We start from the raw sequence: 6,000 nt of genomic DNA, 5'->3' as shown, positions 1-6,000 counted from the left end.
CGAGATCTTAAGAGGAGCGATGAACCAGACAACGTTGGATCCGAGAAGGCCAGGCGATTCCTAAGCACGGACTGGGGGACGTTCAAGGATAACCCAGCATACCCTGTTCTCGTCGAGTACAAGGATAATGTGTTCAAGCCAGAGTTGCCCGATGGACTGCCAATGGAGCGCGACATTGAGCACCGTATCGATGTGAAGGACCCAAACACTGCAATGTATCGGCAGCAGTGGCGTCTCTCGCCAGAGCAGAAGACGGAAATCGACAAGTGGGTACGCGAGATGATCGCGAAGGGACTGATTCGACCAAGCATCAGCCCTCACGCTGCACCGACATTCTGCGTACGCAAACCCGTGGGATGGCGTATCGTTCACGACTACCGGTACCTCAACAGCAACACGATCAGACAGAGCGTGCCGATGACGCGCAAAGAAGACGTTTTCGATAGTATGGCTGGCGCCTATTATTTTTCGTGTATGGATTTAATGTCGGCGTACTACCAAGTTCGAATGAAGATGGATCATGCGAAGTACACCGCATTCCAAGCGCCAAGCGGCCTCTATGAATACCTGGTACTACCTATGGGAGTCAGCAATGCCCCTGCAACTATGCATAGGCTGACGTCGTCGTTGTTCAAGGGGTTGTCGCACACCAGGTCATTCTACGATGATATCTACGTCTTCACGAAATCGAAGGACATCAACAATCACTTGCAAGCGTTACGCGACGTACCGGAGATACTCAAGGAGAACAAGCTGTACGTGAAATTGTCTAAGTGTGCGTTCTGCGCTGAAGAGATCCCGTGTCTTGGTGATTTTATTGGTCGAAACGGAGTTCGGATAGACCCAGACAAAGTACAGACAATTCGCGATTGGCTGGTCCCAAGGACCCAAGAACAACTCCACAGCTTTCTCGGTTTAACTTGATACGTGCAGCGATTCTGTGGGCAGTATGCTGAACTGACGGCACCACTGTTTACTCTGTTGAAGAAGAAAACCCAGCGGAACGCGAAGATAACACTGAATGCAGTGCAGTTGAAGAGCTTCAAGGATCTGAAACGACGACTATCCGACACACCAGTTCTACATTTACCCGACTTCACAAAGCAGATGCACTTGCGGACGAATGCAAGTCAGTTCGCTGTGGGTGGTGTACTCTTTCAAGTTGTCGATGAAATCGAGCGACCAGTCGCTTTTACCAGCTGGAAGATGAAGTCAGCAGAGCTGAAGTACCCAACTCAACAGTAGGAGCTACTCGCGATTGTTAACACATTGGCGGCGTTTCGGATTTACTGTTTGGACCGACCGGTGATGATCGAGACGGACCACAAGTCACTCGAGGGAGTTTTCCAGCAGAAGATGGCGAATCGAAGACTAGCCCGGTGGTACGACATCCTCGCAGAATACCAACCAGTCTTCGCGTACTTACCAGGAGCGAAGAATGGTATCGCGGACGCACTGAGCCGAAGACCAGATCTTAAGCCTGAGACGAAGGGATTCCACGATTTACTCGTCCCAAGCTTCAACGAGACGAGTTACCGACTTCGTGTTACCGAGATTCGGCCAACAAATGAGCTGATAAAGTTGATTATTAACGGATACGCTAAGGACAAAATCATTCGAGAAATTCGACGCGCGATCAAGAAGCGTGGTACGACAGCAAACTCTCATGGTACGGCTGAGAAGCAATACAAGACGTTCTTTGAAGAAAAGAACCTGATCTGGTACCAAGGAACAACGGATGAGAAGCCACGGATTGTCATTCCAAACGTGGTGGCTCTAAAGAATCGCGTCATCTCCGAAGTACACGATTCAAACTACGGTGGGCATTCCGGAACCGATCGCACATATTGGAAGCTACGTGCTGACTGATATTGGCCGCGAATGGTTCGTACGATCAAGAAGTACATCACGGACTGTGAAGATTGCAGACGGAACAAACCTCGATTGACGAAGCCCCTGGGCGATTGGAACCTCTACAGATTCCAGAAGAACGATGGCGTTCGATTTTGATGGATTTTATCACGGACTTACCAGACACAAAAACCGGGAAGAACTCGATTTGGGTTGTCGTGGATCGCCTAACCAAGCGTTCCCATTTCATCGCAACGACGAAGACAGTTTCCGCGCAAGAGGTCGCGACGTTATTCATCGACAACATCTGGAGGCTTCACGGTATGCCACGTGATATCGTGTCAGACCGAGATACCAAGTTTGTCTCTGGATTTTGGAGTCAAGTCTTCGACAATGTGGGAACCAAGCTCAAGATGACGGTAGCGTACCGGGCTCAAGGTGATGGTCAAACGGAGAGGACGAACCGAAATCTTGAAGAGTACCTCCGCTGCTTTGTATCTCCACGACAAGATGACTGGGATGTACATCTTGCGAACGCAGAGCTTGCCATCAACTTAGCGGTCAGCTCAAGCACCAAGATGTCACCATTCGAGGCCGACATTGGATACGTCCCGCACAACCCACTATCTGCTATTGCTGAGTCAAGTCGGCGAGGATTGCGCGAGGGGCGACGCCAAGGCGTTCAGTTTACGGAACATCAAGCAGCCGTACTTCGCCAGTGTCAGGAGACCCTCGAGGACGCGCAAGCCCGTATGGCCGACGTGTACGACCGCGGACGCAAAGATCAAGACTTCAGCGTTGGTGACCAAGTGTACCTAAGCACGAAGAATCTGGACACAGCGCACACGGGGTTTCCCAACTCACGCACGCTTGGACCCAAGTGGATTGGACCGTATTTCGTCGTGCGCAAGGTACATCGACACGAATACGAGATCAACTTGCCGCCCGGACTCAAGCTACATCCAGTCTTCAACACCGGCTCACTTAAGCCGTACGAGTCTCCGACGCGTCTCTTGCGACCTCACGAGGTAATATTACACGATGGCCAGGTGGGACAGATCGTCGAAGCAGTTATCAACAAGCGTCAGCGCAAGGGGAACGTACAGTACCTCATTCGGTGGGTGGGTGAGAGGAAGACGACGTGGGAACCGCTCGAGAACTTACACCAAGTGACTGGGTTGATTCAAGCGTACGAAGCCAAGACGCCTAAAAGTTCAAGAAGAAGACGACGTCAAATTTCCGAGGACGAAATAGTAGGTCGACGAACACGACAGCAACTCAAGAATAAAGATTAGCGATCACATTTCAAGATTATGTTCAAGATCCAGTTAAACGTGCAAGGTATACAAACTTCAAGTTCCAGGCGCAAGTTCCAGGCGCAAGTTCACGTTTAAAAACGTCAAGCTGAAAAGGAGCCATGCTATTATCAAGTTAGCCTACTTCTCCCTAGATCGGTATTTTAGTGAATCAGGACGCGTCGGACGAATCGCACTTTCGCCAGCCACGAAAAGGCGCATTCCAACAGCGGCATCTGCACGAGGCTTTCGTCGGAAACGAAGCGACCGTGCTTCGTCACCTGAAGCATGAGCGCGTGCGACTTACGCTGAGGACCTGGGAGAACACCGGCGCACAGATACACGCCAGGCGCCAGCAGCAGAAAATCCAGACCGACGCAAGCTTGAACGCCTTCGAGACGAAACTGGACCTGATTAACACCAATCGTATCCTCACAGATCTCAGCGCGATCAGCAGCACGAGCGGCGCGGTTGGAATTCCGAATGAAAGACCACAGTGTGGACCACACCACCCCAGCAGATGTGGTTGGCTTGTCAGTCGCAGCACGCACACAGTACAACGCACCGACAGCAGCTATTGAGTACCAGTCGGAGATCCCAATGGCGTCGGCAGCAAAATCCAGAGCGCGGAAGGCGCAACGGCCATCGCGGGAGGCTCCCATAGCCTGTGCGAAGTCGTCCGGCCGCGAGAGAGAGAACTCAGCGAAGGTCAGGGGACCGCCGGTAGCTTTGAACTGATCGACGAGCTCAAGATACTCAGTGAAGCCATCTTCCTCAAGGAGCCAACGGGGCTCCCAAGAACCCTCGGTTTTCCCTGCAGAAATGATGTACTCAACATAATAGCGAGAGTCTCGAGCTACCTGCGCGCCAAGACGATCAGAAATAGTCCAGACGTGCCAGCGGGCGATGTCGCGGCACTTCGAGCTGAAGACAGGTTCCGTTGAGCTTGGCGGCTGAGGGACGCGCGCGGTTTTTGCCCACCAGTTGACCGAGACGCATTCTGATTGGTTCGTGCCATGGCAGGCTCTCGAGGGAGCGAGTAGTTGCGCAGCCAAGGACACTAACACAACAGGGCGGCGGACACAGCGGCAGTGGCGAGCGTCGACTGAGGTAAGTTGCTAACTGGGGAGAGTCTAAGGCAGGTGAGAAGCTGCGGTAGTGGAGACTAAATGCGTAGATCGAAATGGTAAGAAGCGAGGACGAGCAACGGATACGTCAAGACCGACGACGGACTCAACCGCACTTGGCGAAACAAGTATGACGAGCACTTCAAATGCTGGAGGGGTGAGTGTATCGAATAACCAATAGTATCGAGAGAGAGAGATATCACTTAAGAGATTGATATTAAATAATACAGGGACTCTCTCAACCAACTGTTTGGTTGAGGGCAGTTGGTCGGGGAGACCAGCACACTTTGCTTTCTCCCCGCCAGCACCAAGACTCTCTTCGTACTCCTCTCCCTCCGACAAGAGGCCAGTTTGTTACACACCGACAGCACCGATGCAGCCCGGTATTGCACTAACTGTACTCAGAGAGCGAAATCCAGCCGCCGTAGCCTCCATATCGTCCTTGATGACAGAAAATACGAGCTCCAGACTAGGACACCCATTTTTGCCTGCAATACTGTTTGTACGATCCGATAAAAAGCTGCTCTACTTGTCCCAGCTATACAGCGAATATGGTGGTAACTACCAGCTAACCAAGATATACACGTCCGCAACATCCCAGCAGGAGTGCTCTGCGAGCAGATTGCTAGGGATCTAGCGCAAGATCGCGATACACCAAAAAAAATTAATCGCTCGGATCCGGCAAGACTCATTATTTAATACTGTTTAACATGCATTATTCTAATTATCTCATGTTTCTTGGATGTAGCCACCACCAAGACGACACTCGGCAAAATAACAGAGCAAACCTCCTAATCGTCAGCCCCATAGTACAGTAACTTTGGCTGGCGGGAGCCCGAGCGTGTACAGTGTGGATCAAGAAAATAAAAGATTGTTATTGGAGCTATCGCGCTTAAAGTGACAAGACCAGGTTGAAGTAAATCTGTCCTTGACTTCTATGATTTCGATAACTGACGCCAGAAGAGGTCTGATTGGTGATTCTTAGACTGTCCTTATCTAGCCCGTTAGTCAATCAGTGATAGCTATTCCGTTTGAGAATAGACCTTAGCCGCCATAAAATATAAACTTGACTTTTTTAAATACTTCTGAATTAGGTGTGGCTGCATATAGGACATCAACAGCATCTTGTTTTCTGAGCTCTACTCAGCGCGGTTCATCGATGGAACTCACGCGCAATAGCGTAAATTTGGTGTTGTGAGCACTACATAAAATTTCCAAACGCCCATTTAAGTACGATACACCGTGACTTAAGTACGATCTGGGCCGCAGGAAATTTGTGTGATTGAATATTCAAAATAGACCTAGCGACGCCGAGTCTATTTTAATAAATAATACTGTAAAACCTATACCGTATTCCTTATGTGATTGGCGACGCTCGGTCATTAGCGACAAATCCAGCAGCCAATCAAATTGATTTAAATTTCGTGTCGTCGCGCTTTATGTGCTTGGCGACCAATATAATTTTGAGCATGTAAAATAGTTTTTCTATGCAGGTATCTTTTATGCTGGCAGAAAGGCTGGACCACCTCAAGAATTTGACTGTCGCCAATCACATAAGGAATACGGTAATTGTGCCCCTGGGAAATAATACTGTAAAACCCAGAATTGTGCCCCCTGGGGGCACAATTGTAGGTTTTACAGTATTATTTATTAGTTACTCAGTACTGGGCTACTGTACTGTAGTAGGTAGTTAGTAGATGCTAGCATTGATAGTTTAGGATATAATA

This window comes from Phytophthora infestans, genomic scaffold (genome assembly GCF_000142945.1).
Source record: "Phytophthora infestans T30-4 supercont1.19 genomic scaffold, whole genome shotgun sequence".
Taxonomy (NCBI): Eukaryota; Oomycota; class Peronosporomycetes; order Peronosporales; family Peronosporaceae; genus Phytophthora; species Phytophthora infestans.
The sequence above is the reverse complement of the archived record's forward strand: the minus strand, read 5'-3'. Positions refer to the sequence as shown.